This window comes from Callospermophilus lateralis, chromosome 1 (assembly GCF_048772815.1).
Source record: "Callospermophilus lateralis isolate mCalLat2 chromosome 1, mCalLat2.hap1, whole genome shotgun sequence".
In the NCBI taxonomy this organism is placed as follows: domain Eukaryota; kingdom Metazoa; phylum Chordata; class Mammalia; order Rodentia; family Sciuridae; genus Callospermophilus; species Callospermophilus lateralis.
In genome coordinates, this window is record NC_135305.1 from 138423579 (window position 1) to 138443294 (window position 19716).

The 19716-nt window shown below is 43.4% G+C and overlaps 1 pseudogene; it reads right to left on the reverse strand.

The window, feature by feature from the left end:
- Positions 1–1748: 1748 nt before the first annotated feature.
- LOC143407807 (A-kinase anchor protein 1, mitochondrial-like) lies at positions 1749–4462 on the reverse strand (annotated as a pseudogene).
- Positions 4463–19716: the final 15254 nt, after the last annotated feature.

Below are 19716 nucleotides of genomic sequence, written 5' to 3' on the forward strand. Positions count from 1 at the left end.
GCAAATTCAAACTATACTGAGATTTCATCTCACTCTGCTTCCAAATGGCAACAATCAAGAATACAAGAAACAATAAATGTTGCCATGGATGTGGGGGAAAATGCACACTCACACATTGCTGGTAGGACTGCAAAATGATCCAACCGCTCTGGAAAGCAGTATGGAGATTCCTCAGAAAACTTTGAAATGCAACCACCATTTGACCCAGTTATCCCACTCCTTGGCACATACCTAAAGGACTTAAAATCAGCATACTATAATGAAGTGGCCACATCAATATTTATAGCAGCTCAATTCACAATAGCTAAGCCATGGAACCAACCTGGGTACCCTTCAACAGATGAATGGATAAAGAAAATATGGTGCATATATACAATGGAATATTCCTTAGCCATAAAGAAAAATGAAATTATGACATTTTAAATGAAATGAATGAAACTGGAGACTATCAAGTTAAGTGAAATAAGCCAATCCCCCCAACCCCCACCCCCACCCCCCCAAAAAAAACCCAAAAAAACGAAGGCCAAATATTCTCTCTGATATGCAGATGCTGACTCAAAATAGGTGGTGGGGAGGGAAGAGTGGAGGTTCACCAGATTGGACAGTAGAGTATTGGAGGAATGGAGGTGGGTGGGGATGGAAAAGACAGTAGAATGAATTGGACATATTTTTCTATGTTCATACACGAATATATAACCAGTATAACTCCACATCATGTTCAACCAAAAGAATGGGAAATTATTCTCTCTCTCTCTCTCTCTCTCTCTCTCTCTCTCTCGTGTGTGTGTGTGTGTGTGTGTGTGTGTATTCTACTGTCATGTATAACTAAACAGAACAAATAAATTTTTTATATAATTTGAAATTTATATATGCTCAAGTTATTTATGTCATTTATTCTTAAATTGCACAATGCTGAAGCTAGTCTAAAAAGGAATCAAACACACCACTGCAAGGTAGTCACTGAGTTACTTTAAAAAAAAAATGTGTACATCAAAAATTCCCCAAATGACAATCTATCCCATACAGCCAGCTGTCCAATATGCAGGAATCCCTGAAACTCCTGGAAGAGGAGCCAGGATTGGCAACTGCCCTCTACAGGATTAACTTCTACTTACAGGTGAAGCGTGTGGGAAAACCTTGAGTTCCCTTTGTTCTCCAGTGTATCTTGTACAAAATAATACATTTTTAAACATTATTTACAGAATTTGCACAAATAGAAAATGGTTATAAATTACAACCAGTCTTGGCAAGATAACAGTTCCCCTTCCCAAAAACAAGGGCCAGAGGTGTGACAATTGCTCCATATTTACATCTGCATTAAAAAAGTCTGGGTTCCTACAGACCTAGAGGAAGTGTATAAAAACTGATCAAACACCACCAATTCATTTATGTTGAGCCATACAGGAAATTGACCAGTCAGTCAGTTCATGGCTGGCTCCCTGAAGAAACACTTTGAAGTAAAAGAAACCCTTAGCGGCAAGCCAAGCATGTCCTGTGGTCAGCCCACTAGAGTCTGTGGGGTTTTGGTGGAGAGGGTGGGAAGGAAGCAGATGGCAATGGAATGGAGGGGGAACAGGACAACCTGGTTGAAACTGCTTCCCTTCAATATTTCTTTTTAAACACTCAGGTTAACACTGTCCAATGTCTTTGAAAAGAACCTGCTGTCTCATCCTTTTTCCTCGGAGAAGAACATCTTCTCGATAGGACCTACAGAATGGGGAGAAAGAGGATGATGTTTATTACTCTGATGTTAACTCTTTGCCTTCAGTGCCAATCCCAATTTCAACAGTGCAAAAAAAGACTCAAGTGATGGCTCTGGGAGCCAGGGTCAAAGGCTTGAGTAGTAGCTGTCCACCCACTACGTGAGACCTCGCTCCACCAGTGACCGGTTTATCAGCACCACTCCATCTCCATCTACAGCTGAATCAAGGGAAGGCCAGTTGGACTGTAACTTGTTACCTGTGCCAGAAGCGCTGTGTTTCCTGTCATCTCACTCATAGCTGCATCTGCTTCAGGCAAAAAGTGGTCATCATCTGACAGAGGCATCACACTATCCAGAAGGACTTCTGCTCCCTGGAACGGCAAGTTCACAAAGTCAGACCAGATCTGCCGGAGCACATCTACTTTCACCCTCTTGTATCCACCGTAGTCCACATAGCGAATCTCCACCTCGTTGGTCTCCTCGCAGGAGGCAACCACTTGGGCACGCCACCAGGCCCCGTCTGCACCAGGGGCAGCACAGATAACGGTGATTTCCACAGAGGTGGGCAAGGTGGGGATTCCAGGCTGAGAGTAGCAGAGGTACATCTGCTGGTCCAGGCTGCGCAGTACATGGAAGGTGAGGTGCGTGTGCTGCTGCACAAACAGGTGCCCGGCATTGACCTGGTTGACCACAATTACCTCCATAGTGATGCCATCAGGCAGCATGAGCCAGGGCGTCATTGGTAGAGAAGGCAGTGCCAGTGAAGGCAGTGGAGGAGCATAAATATTGCTGAAGTTCAGTTCCTTGGACTTTTTTCCAATCAGGTTTGTCTACATGATGCTGAGAGCCTTCTATGTGGCAGATCTGGATGTTCTGGGTGTAAGGCAGCGTTGAGATATAGATCTTGGCACCAGATATTTGCTTCAGGAAACTCACATACCACCCCTGCTTGTCGATTAGCCCACCAACTAAGTGCTTTGGCACTTCAATCTCCCAGATGATGAGGTCAACCTTTTTAGGGTTGGAGCCTGCCTGGGCATTCTGGAAACTGTCGATCTTCTTGAGGCCACAACAGCTATCCACAGAATCCATGTTGTTCCCGTGGGAACCTCCCGAATGATCTGCTTCTGCATCCACAGTCCCTCCGTCCTCAGTCCCCAAGTCTGACAACTCCCCTTTCAGCACCCCATTACTGAAGGGCACAGTATTGTCCGGCAGCGGCAGGGTGATGGCCTTGTCCCTGGGGCTTGAGTTGGTCTCTGTGCAAGAGTCTTCAAGCCCTGAAGTGCTGACGGAATCCGAGCACTGCCCGGAGGAGGCCACGGAAGGAACACTCTGGCTGTCTGACACACAGGTAGCACAGGTGGCATCTTCCGCCAGGATGCTTGCCTTGTCCACTGACTCTGAGGGGACTCGCTGGAGGTGGGCAGGAAGCCAGGGAGATGTGATGTGTGGAGTTCTTTGGCTTACTGTCCTTGGTGGGCCTGGACAGTGGGCTGCTCAGGCAGCTCACATGGGTCTTTGGTGAAGGCAGGTTTTCTGCTGGTGGGCCTGGCCAAGGGAAGGGCAGAGTCCACTGCACCAGCGGCTGTCCCCACTGCGGCTGGAGCAGCCTGTGCAGTGTCTTGCCCCAGGACAGTTTTCTGGCTGGCTCGGGCACTGCTCTCCACCTGCCCTACAGTCGGACTGTCTGAGGCCTGATATAATTGATCTGCCATCTTGTCCCCCGTGCTGGCCAGCACCTCTTTGGTTGCTTCCAAGATCACCTGGGAGATTATCTGGAAGGCAGCCTGTTCAATCCTCTCATTCTTATCCAAGCTCTCCTTTTTGCCTTGTTCTGCCTCCATGTCTCTGTCCCAGGTACTGTCATCTTGGATCTCAGATGCCTGCATCTCCTCATCCTTTGCCAGCTCTGCGTGAGCCAACTTGCCAGAGCTACTTAACAATTTTCCAACTACGGACTCTTCTCTCAGAGGGGAGAAGGGGCCACTGCTTCCTTTCTCTCCTCCGCCTCCCGAGGGGGCCAGGCTGAGGGTCTTGCTCTTCTCCAATTCTGAGACACGCTCCTGGGACAACAAGCCTTCTTCAAGTACATTTTCCCCCAACATTGAGTCACCGGTCCCCTCGGTTCCACGCATCTCTCTTGCCTTCTCCCCAGGGCTATGCTTCTCTGCAGCACACACAGACTGGCTGGGCCAGCCCCTCCCTGGTGATTTACTGAACACCACCTCTTGCTTACACACCTCTATGGCTTCATGGGGGAACACCACATCCTTAGGAGATGGGAGGGGACACTCAAGAGGAACAGATCTGGCTTTGTCACCCATCAGGGCGAGTTCCACCTTTGTACTGTCATCTTTGCGTGTTCCTGGTTGAGATCTTGTGTCCGTGGGGTTAGGGAGGCAGCCTGAGGACTCTGATCTGTGACAGGTTGGGTGTGTGCGCAGCAAGGCTGGGGGCTCCACAGAAGGCTTGCTTGCAGTGGACTGTTCCTTTTCTAGTGTCTGTGTGACATTGCGGGGTGTGGACGCAACTTCAGGACAGGCTTCTTATATGGGGAGCGATTTCTTGATGTCAGGGCTGGCCCTCAGCACCACAGCACCAGTATCCACCTTTTTATCATTGCTGCTGACCTGCTCTTTTTTAGGAGAGAAAAACCACCACCAGCCGAGGAGCACCAACATTCCAGGCAATGCCAAGGGAAAGAGTGAACGGAAATGGATTGCCATCCTGGAGGCCTGAAGTAGTTATGCCAATTTCTCTGCAACTGTTGGGGCCTGGCCCCAGGGCCCAGCCCTGTAGCTTTGTGCTCGGGCTGCTCCCCCACATGCTCGCCCAGGCCAGTGAAACACAGAGACATTTATAAATTTTTTTAAAAAAGAAAATTCAGCTATCATAAAATCCTGATCAGATCTAATAGAATTTGGGTGATCTATGGACCAGACTTTGGGTAGCACTGCCCTGTAACCCCAGTCCTTTGCATCAGAGCAGCTTTCCTCTCGTTTCCTGCAAAAGCACTTTTGCCCTCTCTCCAGCATCTTTTCCACCCTCATATAAGCAGGGTGCTTGCTCTCCCTACAGTTGAAATCTTGTTGTACTTTCCTCTCCACCTCCCACTCCATGCCTCTTTTCCCCCCTTTAAGCCAGAACTCCTCTGATGAGTTTTCCATGTTTTCTTGCCTGATATCTGTCCTCCCATTCTCCAAGTAGACTTTGTCCCACAGCGGTGCCAAGGTTGTCCCTATCAAGTTCACAGCAACTTCCATGTTGCTCAACTTTTTTGGCAGCTTTTGCCGGTGGTGATGACTCTTCCTTCTTCACAAGCTCTCTCCCGACTTAAGGGCAGCACCCTCCTGGTTTTCCTCCTGTCTCACTAGGAGCTCCTGGATCTCCATTGCTGGTCCATCATCTCTCCTACACCTGAAGGCTGGAGGACCCAGGGTTCAGTCTTCTAGTGCTTTCCCTTTTCTCTATCAGTGTTCACTCCTTGGAAAATGTTTCTTGTGCTTTCACTGCCATCCAAGCTAATGACTCCCAACTTTCTTTCTCCTGCCAACATCTGTGCTTTGAACTCCAGGCTCCTGAATCCAGCTGTGCTTGACATCTCTCCACTTGGATATCCGAATCCATGATCTTATCATCAGTACAGTAAATTCCTGTTGTCTCCCCAAATTTTCTCCTCCTGAATTTTCTCATCCCAACAAATGATAATTCCTTTTTTTTTTTTTTTTTTTTACAGCTACTCAATCTAAAAATCTTGGAGTCATTCTTGACTTTTTCCTCATATTTGATTCATTCACAAATTCTGTTGTTTCCACCTTACCAGTATATCCACACTCTGTCCCTTCTTTACATCTCTTTTCTGACTGGCATGGGTTGTTGTCATAGCTCCTACCTAGTCCCTCTGGTTCTCCTTGCCCACCTTCAGTTTGTTTTGCACATAGCATCTGGATGATTCTATTAGAGTGAGACTGAAGTGGCACCCTCTTTCTCCACAGAAAACTCTTACTTGGGATTCTAAAGAAATCTTCACCATGGTTGATTTTAGGACTGTCAGCAAAAGAGTCTGCAAAAGAGTTCAATGTAGATAAACTTCCTATTTTCATGTCGCTCTGTTTTACTTGGCCACTGGCCGAGAAGATACCAACACTCCAGCTGCTGGACACCCCCTTACTAGTTTTTCACAAATATATCCAATACAGTAGTTTGTAGAAATGTGAAAAATAAGGCCTCTGGCCTTGAGCTGTAAATGTAAATGTCTACATTTTTAAGATATGTTACCAACTGGGCTCCATGGTAAATGTAAATGAGCTGTAAATATAGATGTCTATATTTTTAAGATATGTTACCAACTGGGCACCATGGTAACAGCTGGCAGGAAGAGGAAAGAGGGAAGAAGAAGCTCTCTCTCCTTAGGTGTTGTCCTTGAAGGGTTAACTTGCCCAAAACAGTGAAAAAAAAAAAGGCTGCTTTTATGTGAACTTCTGCAGACTGTGAACTTCTGAGCCTTTTCCCTAACATGCTGGATATGAAACTCTGAAACTACTTGAATTCGGGGTTCAGGGGATTGATTGATTACAGCAAAAGCTGTGCCCTCTGAATCTGTTGCAGCCAAATAAAACTGTTTCCTGCTATCTTCAGTGCCTTGCCTCATCTGTTCCTGCAACAAGACCATATCCTTTCCTTTGCTGTGAATCCACTATGGGCTCCCATTCCATTTCTTACCATAGAAATGAGGTTCTGTACCTCTGGTCCCCTGCAAGTTCCATCCTCATCCCTACTCTACTCACTCACTCTGCTGCAGTCATGATAGCCTCATAGTTGTATCTGGAACTCACCAGACACACATCTACATACCAGGAATGCTGTCCTCCTAAATATTCATGTGACTTGCTTCCCCCACCCCACCCTCCTTTTAAAAATCACTCTCCTACAGCTGTTTCTGGAAATGGTCTCTAAAATTTTAGTCTCTCTTGTGTGCTCTTTTTTTTTTTTTTTAAGAATTTAACTTTTATTTTATTTGTTTGTTTTTATGTGGTGTCAAAGATCAAACCCAGTGCCTCACACATGCTAGACAAGTGCTCTACACCAGCCCTCCTCTCCATACTATCAATCTCACATCCCTATTTTCCCTCGCCCCACCATTTCTCTTTTCGTTGTCTTCATTAATTATCTATTCCTGCATATGAAATCACTCCAAGATTTAGGAACTTCAAAGAGCAAACATTTATCATCTCATATCATTGTGGTAAGTTAGGAATTTCTGAGCAGCTTGGTCCTGTGCTTTTGGATTGGGCCTCTTATGGGTTGCAGTGACATTTTCAAACTGTCATCCAGGTCTGCATACATCTGGGACTGGGGCTAGAGGATCTGCTTTCAAGATCATTTCATTGGCTATTGGCAGGAGGTCTCAATTCCTCACCACAGGGGTTCTCTACAGATCTGCTTGAGTTTTCTTACAACATGGTGGCTGGCTTCCCTAGTGTGAGTGATTCAAGAAAAAGCAAGGTGAAAGCCACAACAGTTTCTATGATCTGACCTCAGTCACCGCTATTCCTGCAGCTGGTTACATCTGTTAGCCTTTTCACTGAGGAGGAGACAACAGGGGCACAAATAACAGAAAGCCAGAATCATTGGGATTGGCTAACACACTGTCTAATCCGTGTGTGTGTGTGTGTGTGTGTGTGTGTGTGTGTGTGTTACTAGGGACTGAACCCAGGATTTGCACATGCAAGGCAAATTTCTAACTTACCACAAAACTAAGCTATACTCCCAGCATCTTTTAAATTTCATTTTGAGACAGTCTCACAACGTTGCCCAAACTAACTGGAATTTATAAGTCTTCTGCTTTTACTTCCTTTGTGTCTGGTGTTACAGGCACTCCAACTCTAGTGCCCAATTCTAACCTACGCTTTTACTTATCTTTTGCATTGTCTGCCTCCTTGACTAGAATGATTCTTTGTAAGCCCTATGAAGGAGAGATCTCCTTTGGCTTATTTACTGCTGCATTTCCAGCTCCTAAAACAGTGCCAGACACAGAGTAGGGGCTCAATATATGTTTGTTAAATGAGTCTCAGAAAGTCAATCTGACATCATTGTAGAGATTGGTTGGGGACAGGAGGCCTGGGTTAGTGGCAGGTGAGCCAAGAAGAAAGTCAAAGTGGTGGTTCAGACAAAAAAAAAAAAGATTTGAACTTGAACTCTGGCAGTGGGGAGGGTGGGGAGGGTGGGGAGGGGACGAATAAGAGGGATAGGGTGATAAATCTGTAGCCCTCGGTATCAGGGCATGGAGTTGAAACAACAAGCGTGATCTTGGAATCTCCAATTTTTTGGTTTGGCAGTGTGACAGATGGAGGTACCATGGTAGAGATGGGGACACAGAGTGACTGAAAGGGGAAAATATATAGTCAGATGTTGGTGTAGGTGACATCAGAGGGAGAAATCCAGGGCACCTTTGGTTTGGAGGGTACCAGAGAGAGCTTGGAAATTGTCAGCATCTCAGGGCAGGGTAGTGGCCACAAGAAGCTGCAGTCATAACCTCTGGTGGGACACTTTCAGGGAAAGTAAAAGTGCGGAGTGGGAATTAGGTTTGAGGAGGAGGTACAGGAGACAGGCCTGCAGGTTGGAAGAGGACCAAGGATCTGGTTTGTAGAAGATAGGAGGAGCTAGGGTTTTTGTTTGATTTTTTTAAAACAACTTTATTGATGAATAGATACAATAAAATTCACATTTTGAGTGTACAGTTGGATATATTTTAGCAAATACATCTCTGTAACTATTATCACTACCAATCAAGACAGAGAATTCTTTTTTTTTTGGTGTGTGTGTGGGGATGTGGTGATGAGGGTTAAACCCAGAGCTTTACACATGCTAGGCAAGTGCTTTACCACTGAGCTACACCCCCAACCCTTTTAAAATTTTTATTTTGATACAGGTTCATATTAAATTGCCCAGGCTGCCCTGGAATTTGTGATTCTCTTGCCTCAGCTTCCCAAGTTTCTGGGATTAAAAGCATGCATCACCACTCCTAGCTTGAATTTGTCTATTCTTGATAGTTGATGTAAATATAATCTTATAATATTTGTTCTTTTGTGCCTGACTTATTTCATGTAGCATTTCAAGGATCTTTTTTGTTGTTGTTGTTGCAACCTATATGATATCTCTATTCTTTTTGATGACAATATTCCATTGTATGTATAAGTCACATTTTGTTAAATGCTTTTACTGTCAGGGATGCAAGGTTGGTTCAATATATGAAAATCAAAAAATGTAATATATCACATCAATAGACTTAAAGACAAGAATCATATGATTATCTCAATAGATGCCGAAAAAGCATTTGAAAAAATACAGCATCTCTTCATGGGTTCAATACACTTGAAAAACTAGGAATAGTAGAATCATATCTCAAGATTGTAAAAGCTATCTATTCTAAGCCCAAGGCCAACATCATTCTAAGCAGAGAAAAATTGAAAGCATTCCCTCTAAAAGCTGGAACAAGACAGGGATGCTCTCTTTCACCATTTCTATTCAACACAGTCCTTGAAACTCTAGTCAGAGCAATCAGACAGATGAGAGAAATTAAAGAGATTATGTATAGAAAAGAAGAATTCAAACTGCTGCGACAAGCGACTAAATCAGTCAGGATCACTCCAGGTGAATTGGGTTGGTGCTAAATAATCACACAGAAGCACAGAAAATACCTTTTTCTTGGGGCTCAGTGATGGTTCCTTGGCCCCAAGGAAGCAAGAGAGGCAGAGAAAAAGAGAGAGAGAGAGCACACCTGAAACCATCCTGTTGAGGGGAGCTGTTCGATAGAACATTCCAACCAAAAAAGGTAAGGGGTAGTATTACAAAAGAACAAGAAAGTAGCCCACTCCCATTGGGTAACGCTCACTCCCATTACTTCACTGCCCTGCTGAGTGGAAATGGGGATCCATCTGCTTCCACATGCAGCAGAAGCCAGTCTCCATGTTTCCATCACTCAAAGCCAGGGGGCGCTCAGCTCCAATGTGACAGCTCCAGGCATCACTCTATCCCTATTTTTTAATGATAAGATTGTATATTTAGAAGATCCAAAAAATTCATTAGAAAACTTCTACAACTAATAAATGAATTTAGCAAAATAGCAGGATATAAAATTAACACCCATAAATCAAATGCACACACACACACACACACACACAATGAATCTATTGAAAGAGAAATGAGGAAAACTACCCCATTCAAAATAGCCTCAAAAAAAGATATAACAAAAGAGGTGAAAGACCTGTACAATGAAAACTACAGAACACTAAAGAAAGAAATTGAAGAAGATCTTAGAAAATGGAAAGATCTACCATGCTCTTGGATTGGCAGAATTAATGTTGTCAAAATGGCCATACTACTACCAAAACTGTTATACAGATTTAATGCAATTCTTATTAAAATTCCAATGACATTCTTCATAGAATTAGAAAAAGAAATCGTGAAATTCATTTGAAAAAATAAGAGACCCAGAATAGCCAAAGTAATCCTTAGCAAGAAAAGTGAGGCAGGAAACAACACAGTATGGAACCTTAAACTATGGTACAGAGCAATAGTAACAAAAACAGCATGATATTGGCACCAAAATAAGCATGTAGATCAATGGTACAAAACAGAAGACACACCCAGCAGCTCAGGAGGCTGAGGTAGAGGATCACAAGTTCAATGCCAGCCTCAGCAAAAGTGAGACACTAAGCAACTCAGTGAGATCTTGTCTCTAAATAAATAAAAAATAGGGCTGGGGATGTGGCTCAGTGGTCAAGGTCCTCTGAGTTCAATCCCTGGTACCCCTCCACCCCAAAAAATTAGAAGACACAAAGACAAACCTACACAAATACAGTTATCTCAAATGAGACAAAGGTGCCAAAAACATACATTGGAGAAAGATAGCTTCTTCAAGAAATGGTGCTGGGAAAACTGGAAATCCATACGCAGCAAAATGAAATTAAACCCTACCTCTCACCATGCACAAAACTCAACTCAAAATGGATCAAGGACTTAGGAATTAGACCAGAGACCCTGCACCTAACAGAAAAAAAAGTAGGCCCAAATCTTCATCATGTATGATTATGCCCCGACTTCCTTAACAAGATTCCTAAAGCACAAGAAGTAAAATTAAGAATCATTAAGTGGGATGGATTTAAACTAAAATTTTCTTCTCAGCAAAAGAAACAATCAATAATGTGAAGAGAGAAGACAGACTGGGAGGAGACCTTTACCACATGCACATCAGATAGAGCAGTAATCTCTAGGACATGTAAAGAACTCAAAAAACTTAACATCAAAAAAAAAAAATCAGCTCAATCAATAAATGGGCTAAGGAACTGAATAGACTCTTCTCAGAAGATATATAAGCAATCAACAAATATATGAAAAAAATGTTCAACATCTCTAGCAATTAGAGAAATGCAAATCAAACTAAGATTTCATCTCACTCCAGTCAGAATGGCAGTTATCAGGAATACAAGCAAGAGGGGCTGGGGCTGGGGCTGGGGCTGGGGCTGGGGCTGGGGCTGGGGCTGGGGCTCAGCAGTAGCACACACTTGCTTGGGATGTGTGAAACACTAGGTTAGATTTTCAGCACTGCATGTAAATAAATAAAATAGAGGTATACCAACAATTAAAAAATATTTTTAAAAAGAATACAAGCAATAATATGAGTGGGTGAGGATGTGGGGAGAAAGGTGGGACTGCAAAGTGATGCAACCACTTTGCAAAACAGTATGGAGACTGCTTACAAAACTTAGAATGGAACAACCATTTGACCCAGCAATCCCACTCCTCAGTTTATACCCCAAATTAACATACTATAGTGACACAGCCATATCAATGTTTATAGCAGCTCACAATAGTTAAACTGTGGAAACAACCTTGATGCCCATCAATAATGAATGGATAAAGAAACTGAGGTATATATATACACAATGGAAGATTGTATGCACAGGGTTTCATTGCTCAGCATTAAAAGAGAATAAAATTATGGCATTTGCAGGTTAATGAATAAAGTTGGAAAATATCATGCTAAGAGAAGTAAGCTAATCCCCCAAAACCAAAGGCCGAATGTTTTCGTTGATTAGGGAATGCATGATGGGGTGGGGCGCGGGATGTGGAAAGAATGGAGGAACTTTGGATTGGACAAAGGGGAGGGTGGAGAGGGGTGCAGATATGTGGCAGGAAAGATGGTGGAATGAGATGAACAACATTACCCTAGGTACATATATGGTTGCATGAATGGTGCAACTCTACATAGTGTATATCAGAGAATTGGAATGTCGCGCTCTACTTGTGTACAATGATTTGAAATGCATTCTGCTGTCATGTATAACTAAGTAGAACAAATAAAATAAATAAATAAATAAATGCTTTTACTGCATTAGTTGTAATAATTGTGTGGTTTTCTTCCTTCATCATCTTAATATAGGGTATTATATATTATATAATATCTATTATATATTAATATATGTATTATATATTAATATAGGGTATTCCTTTCCTTTTGTATGTGGAACCATCCTTGGGAACCAAAAGATAAACGAATTTCACTATTCCTGTTAAATATATATATATATTTAAAGAGAGAGAGAGAGAGAGAATTTTTAATATTTATTTTTTAGTTTTCGGCGGACACCACATCTTTGTTTGTATGTGGTGCTGAGGATGGAACCCAGGTGGCACGCATGCCAGGCAAGCGCACTACCGCTTGAGCCACATCCCCAGCCCCTATATATAGTTGTTGATAGACCTTTCTTTTCTTTTCTATTTATATGCAATGCTGAGAATAGAGCACGGTGCCTAACACGTGCCCGGCCCCAGTCCCAGCCCTCTATTCCTGTTAATTTTAAGTGTCAGAATGGAATGCTCATGAATACTATATCAAAAGAGAGAACTTGGGCTGGGGCTGTAGCTCAGTGGCAAAGCACTTGCCTTGCACATGTGAGGCACTGGGTTCAATCCTCAGCACCACATAATAAACAAATAAAATAAAGGCATGCTGTCCATCTACAATTTTCAAAAAAAATTATAAAAGAAAAAGAGAGTGAGCTCTGTAACATTTCCCTTCTATATATAGCCAGTGTTCAATATTTAAATGTAATATAGCCTGGTTATTGAAATTTATAACCCCACTATTCTCATTATTTGAGAATAAAATCCAGGTACAGCTGTTCTATATCCATCATGGCTCAAGTTCCAGCAGAGAGGGTCTGCCTTGGCCACACCAAAACCAACCAGAAATAAGGGATAATGATCCATCCTTGTCAACACTTACTATTTTAATTTGTGTGTGTGTTGGGGAGGTACTGGGGATAGAACCCAGGGTCTCACATATGGAAGGCAAGTGCTCCACCACTGAGCTAGACTTCCAGCCCTTTTTATAAGTTGCTCAGGCTGGCCTCACACATGCAATACTCCTCAGTCTTCAGAATCGCTGGAATTACAGGCATGCATCACTGTGCCTTGCAATGCTTTAAATTTTTTCCACCTTCTTTAATTTTAATACAATATTTTAAAGCATAAATTTTACTTACGATGAAGCCCAATTTATCAATTTTTAAAAAAATATTTTGTTAGTTGTAGATGGACACAATACCTTTATTTTATTTATTTTTATGTGGTGCTGAGGATTGAGCCCAGTGTCTCACACATGGTAGGCAAATGCTCTATGAAGCACAGCATTGCTGAACATAAGTGGGACGAGGTGGCCTGGTTGAATCCAGTAACATTAAGGGTGACGGCCCAATTAAAGCCAGTGAAAGGGCAATCGCCTTGACCCATAAACTGAGAGCGGGTGGTGCCATCCTGTTGCCATGTTGCTTGGATGTAGAAGCGTCATCTGTGGGTTAAGATAGAAGCTTGAGAAAGATTAATGATTAGTAACAGGAGAGGGTTGGTGAGAAACTTTGAGTTTGGTGGGCCCCAGCGTGGTGGAAGTATGACTGTATGGGGTCCCTGTCCAGCCAGGTTCCAATAACTGAGGATGCAGCTGTCAAAGTAAGACTGCGTCACTCGGTTGAAGGGAGTCCAATTCAGTTCCTGGTTGTATTGGGACAGAGAATGGCATAGGAAGACACCGGTCTGCATGTTCCCCTAGGAGTTTGTATAGAAGTGTGAGATAGGGTAGGTAGGACACAAGGGGAGAAGTAACTGGAAAGCTTTGGTTGATTAAGAAAGGGCGCCCATGGAGCAGCTCAAAGGGGGCTAAGGCCTGAGGGGGCTCTAGGGGTTGCCCGAATTCAGGTGAGGGCCAATGGCAAAAGATTGGGCCAGGGAAGTCTGAGTTCAATAGCAAGTTTGGTGAGATGGTCCTTGAGAATGCCAAAGTCCTGTCAACCTTACCCGAGGATTGGGGTCTGTGGGGGATGTGGAACCTCCAAGTGTTGTTAAGGCCTTTGGATACTAGTTGAACAATCTGAGAAATGAAGGCTGGACCGTTGTCTGACTGGATGAAGGCAGGAAGTCCGAACCTGGGAATAATCTGCTCAATGAGGATGGAGGCGACGGTGTCAGCAGTTTCCCTAGAGGTAGGGAAGGCTTCTATCCAACTGTGAGAGAGTGCTATCCCCAAGTCACAAGTAGTTAAATCCTGTGTTAAGGCCTGACCAAAGAGGTAGGGACTGTCCCTGAAGCCTTGGGGTAGGACTGTCCATGTCAGCTGTTGAGACCTAGAGGAGGTAGGGTCTTCCCATGTGAAGGCAAAGAGGTTATAAGAGTCAGGATGCAGAGGCACTGCGAAGAAGGCAGCTTTAAGATCCAGGATAGTAAAGTGAGAAAGAAGAGTGTGAGGGTTGGGAACCACCTGTAGATGGGAATAACTGCCTCATTAATTAGGCGGAGGTCCTAGACTAAGTGATAGGCTCCTGAGGGTTTGCGTACCAGCAATATGGGAGTGTTGCGGGGGTAGGGGGGAGTCTTGGGGACGCGAAGGAAATTTAGTTTGGTGTTTCAGTTGGGTACGAACTGGCTTGTGGTGGGAGGATATGACCGGCGTGGAGATGTCCTAGATCTGGGGATCAATTAGATCAGGGGGCAATGGCACAGTAGGTTCTGTCAGGTCATTAGAGGGGTAAGAATTAGAGGAAGAAGGAGATGGGTGGTAGTAGTCTTGGGGTATATTTGGAGGGTGGCTCCTAGTAATTGGAGAACATCTCTGCCTAGGAGAGGAACTGGACAAGGTGGAATAATCAGAACAGTGGGTGAATGGGTGTCCCTCCAGGGCACAGGCCAGCTTAGCAGTTCAGTTTGGGGAGGAGGGTTTGTCATCAATCCCTATAACTGAGACCTGGGAATGAAACAGAGGCCTAGAGTGGACAGGCAAGACAGAATAGGAAGCCCCCGTGTCTACAAGGAAGTTTATGGACTTACCCACTACCTGGAGCGTTACCCTGGGCTCAGCGAGGGTGATGGAGGTCTTCGAGTCTTCTGCGAACCCCAATAGTTCAAGAGAAGGGATCACCTGATTGGTCATACCCCTGTGTAGAGGCACCGAGGAAAGGCCAGCCATGGGGCAATCAATCTTCCAATGTCCTGTCTGCTTACAGGTGGGGCATGACCTGGGAGGAGGCCATGGGTTTGGGCATTGGCAAGCTCAATGACCTTCACATCCACATTTGAGGCAAGCCTCTGGTGGAGAGAAATGCTGATTCACCTCTAAAACTTTTACTGGAGACATAGGCCTCAGGGTCGCTGCCAAGGCCTGGGTTTGGGGTGTTACCTTTTTCTGCAATGAAGCCTGCTTTAAAGGCCATTTTCACCAGATTTCATAGGGATCTGAGGGTCCTCCTCAGCTCATTTGAGCTTTTTCTAATATCATGAGCCAATTGAGTGATGAAATGGGTTGCTAACAACCCTGTAGCCCTGGTGGGAGACTTGAGATCCAGCTTAGTGTATTTGGTTAGGGCCTCTGTAAGGCGGTTGAGAAATAAGGCTGGATTTTCATCTGGATTCTGGGAAAGATCTTGAAGTGAAAATGGGATGTATATTCGAATGATCCCTTCAGCAGCAGCTATTTCTTTGAGAAGACAAAGGAGCTTTGGGTTAGCTGGTGGGAGGGCCTGGTGGGACTGGGTGTCTGGAACTGACAGGAGAAGAGAGGTGTGAGTGGGGGGAGGGGAAAGGGCTTATCAGTAGAAGAGGTGAGCAGAGCGGTGGGAGGAGGCTCAGAGGGATCCGGAGATCCCACCCACTGCAGTGAGGTGGACCTACTGCCCAACCGATTGGCAGAGGGAGGCATGCATGAGGCGCCAGCAAGGGAGGCAGGGAGGGTGCGCGTGTGTCTGGTGGCCAGGCAGACTGGAAGCACACAGACAGGGTTGCAGGCAGCGGCTGCAGAGGTGGCAGCAGGGAGGGGGAGGGAAGCAGCGGCAGGGAGGGAGAGGGGTACCGCTGGGAGGGAGAGCAGATGCGAAGAGCTGGGGGAAGGACGGGTGCAGAGAGCAGAGGGCAAGACAGGAGCGAATCTCAAAAAGCCTGAAAGTTTTTTCCCATTTCCCTGTCCGGTGAGCTTTAAATCACATTTGCTTCCAAAGATAATCTTTATGAACTTGTAATTTTAAATAAAGATCTTAATACACCCATCTCAGTTTCTTAATTTAGTCAATAAATACTTTAACTTGAATACTGTGTATGAGGGGAAAAAATGATCTGCCGTCAATGAACACATAATAGCAAGCCAAGAAAGACAAAGAAAAAACATTTTTGACAAAATACTTAAAAATGTTTTTTGGATACTTCCTCTCATCAGAAAGGAAGAGAAGAACCAGCAGAGATAGATATTATCCTATAACTTTTTCTTATAAGGGACTTAATGTGAAAAGCCACGCAAACTAAGCAGCATAAAAAAATATAGCGACTTTAAAAGAATATTAATGCAAACTTAGTTATTCATACTTGTTAACTTTTTAATTCTTTAAATATCCTACAATTGTTTTGAAAATATAACTATCCTGTCCTACCAGTCCTCTCCCCAGTCATGGAGAAATTTTTATCTACTTTATCACATCAGCTTCTTCTTCTTTTTTTTTTTTTTGATCTTGACATATCATACATTTGATTCAAATAGGGTATGAATTTTCATTTTTCCACTTGTACAGATTGCAGGATCACATTGATTATACAGCCATGTATATACATACAGCAATACTAGTGTCAGTTGTATTCTACTGCTCTCCCTATCCCCCCTCCCCTCCCCTCCCATCACCTCTCTCTACCCAATCTACTGTGACACATTGCTCTCTCTCTCTTTTTTCCCTTCCCCCTCACACCATCATATATGTATTTTGTGTAACAATGAGGGTCTCTTTCCATCTTCCGTGCAATTCCCCTTCTCCCTCCCATTCCCTCCCACCTCTCTTCCTTGTTTAGTGGTAATCTTCTTCTCATGCTCTTCCTCCCTACTCTGTTTTGAGTCACCTCCCTTATATCAGAGAAGACATTCGGCATTTGTTTTTTAGGGATTGTCTAACTTCGCTTAGCATAATCTGCTCTAATGTCATCCATTTCCCTGAAAATGCCATGATCTTGTTATTTTTTAGTGCTGCGTAATATTTCATTGTGTATAAATGCAACATTTTTTTAATCCATTCATCTATTGAAGGGCATCTAGGTGGTTCCACAGTCTAGCTATTGTGAATTGTGCTGCTATGAACATTGATGTAGCTATGTCCCTGTAGTATGCTCTTTTTAGGTCTTTTGGGTATAGTCTGAGAAGGGAAATAGCTGGGTCAAATGGTAGTTCCATTTCCAGCTTTCCAAGGTGTAGAGAATCAGATGTGACTGTGTTACTATTACTGTCCTTGATGGAGTCTGCCTGCAAACGGGATATTCTGTCAAGGTATAGATAGGTAACAGCGGACATGCTTGAAAACGAAGTGTCTGCTGTCCTTGGGAGGGCCTACTTGCAAACGAGAGGCTCCTTCAAGGTTTAGATAAGGTAACAGCGGACATGCTTGAAAACGAGGTGTCTGCTGTCCTTGGGAGGACTTGCCTGCAAACGGGATGTTCTGCCAAGTGGGCTAGGAGGGCGCTGAGAAAAATTTTATTATCTGTTCTTAACAAAGAGCACAGCTCAACATACTCCGGGCCGAGAATAGATTAGCCATGAGAAGCGGGTCACTTCTGATTAGAAAGTAAAACTTCTGTATGCTATGTTTAATTAGCTGAAAGACCTGATTTATTGATGTTGGAAGGCTGCCTTTTTTGTTCACAATACTATAAAAAGATTGCTTGTACACAATAAAGGACTTTCTTTCTTTTTTGCTGCTGCTTCGCTTGCTCTGCTTCTTCTTTCTTTTCCCATGCTGACCTGCATGTGAATTACTGCAACACAAGGAATCTCCATACTGCCCTCCAAATTGGCTGCACCAATTTACAGTCCCACCAGCAATGTACAAGTGTACCTTTTCCCCACATCCTTGCCAGCACTTGTTGTTGTTTGACTTCATAATGGCTGCCATTCTTACTGGAGTGAGATGGTATCTTAGAGTGGTTTTAATTTGCATTTCTCTGCTAGAGATGGTGAGCATTTTTAAATTAAAGGCATTCCCTCTAAAATCTGGAACAAGACAGGGATGCTCTCTTCACCACTTCTATTCAACATAGTTCTTGAAACACTGGCCAGAGCAATTAGACAGACTATAGAAATTAAAGGCCTAAAAATAGGAAAAGAAGAACTTAAATCCACTATTTGTGGATGACATGATCCTATACCTAGCAGACCCAAAAGTTTCTACCAAGAAACTTCTAGAACTAGTAAATGAATTCAGCAAAGTGGAAGGATATAAAATCAACACCCATAAATCAAAGGCATTCCTGTATATCAGTGACAAACCCTCTGAAATGGAAATGAGGACAACCACCTCATTCAAAATATCCTCAAAAAAAAAAAAAAAAACAAAACAAAACTTGGGAATCAACCTAACAAAAGAGGTGAAAGACCTTTACAACGAAAACTACAGAACCCTAAAAAGAGAAATAGAAGAAGACCTTAGAAGATGGAAAGATATACCTTGTTCATGGATAGGCAGAATTAATATCATTAAAATGGCCATATTACCAAAAGTTCTCTATAGGTTTAATGCAATGCCAATCAAAATCCTAATGGCATTCCTTGCAGAAATAGAAAAAGCAATCATGAAATTTATCTGGAGAAATAAAAGACCCAGAATAGCTAAAGCAATTCTAAGCAGGAAGAGTGAAACAGGTGGTATAACGATACCAGATTTTAAACTATACTACAGAGCAAAAGTAACAAAAATAGCATGGTACTGGTACCAAAACAGGCGGGTAGACCAATGGTACAGAATAGAGGGCACAGAGACCAATCCACAAAATCACAACTACCTTATATTAGACAAAGGTGCTAAAAGCATGCAATGGAGAAAGGATAGTATCTTCAACAAACAGTGCAGGGAAAACTGGAAATCCATATGCAACAAAATGAAATTGAATCCCTTTCTCTCACCATGCACAAAAGTTAACTCAAAATGGATCAAGGAGCTAGGAATCAAACCAGAAACTCTGCATCTAATAGAAGAAAAAGTGGCCCTAATCTCCATTTTGGGGTCAGGCTCCAAATTCCTTAATAGGACACCTATAGCACAAGAGTTAAAATCAAGAATCAACAATTGGGACGTATTCAAACTAAAAAGTTTTTTTTCTCAGCAAGAGAAATAATAAGTGAGGTAAATAGGGAGCCCACATCCTGGGAACAAAATTTTACCCCTCACACTTCAGATAGAGCGCTAATCTCCAGAGTATACAAGGAACTCAAAAAGTTAAACGACAAAAAAACAAATAACCCAATTAACAAATGGGCCAAGGATCTGAACAGACACTTCTCAGAGGAGGATATACAATCAATCAACAATTGACAGGCATTTCTGCCAGCACTTGATTGATGTTCCTTTCCAGCGCGGGCTGCTTTGTTCTAAGTCACCACTAAGTCACCACCAAGTCGCCACCACCGACCTAACATTTATGTTCTTAGATCTGTG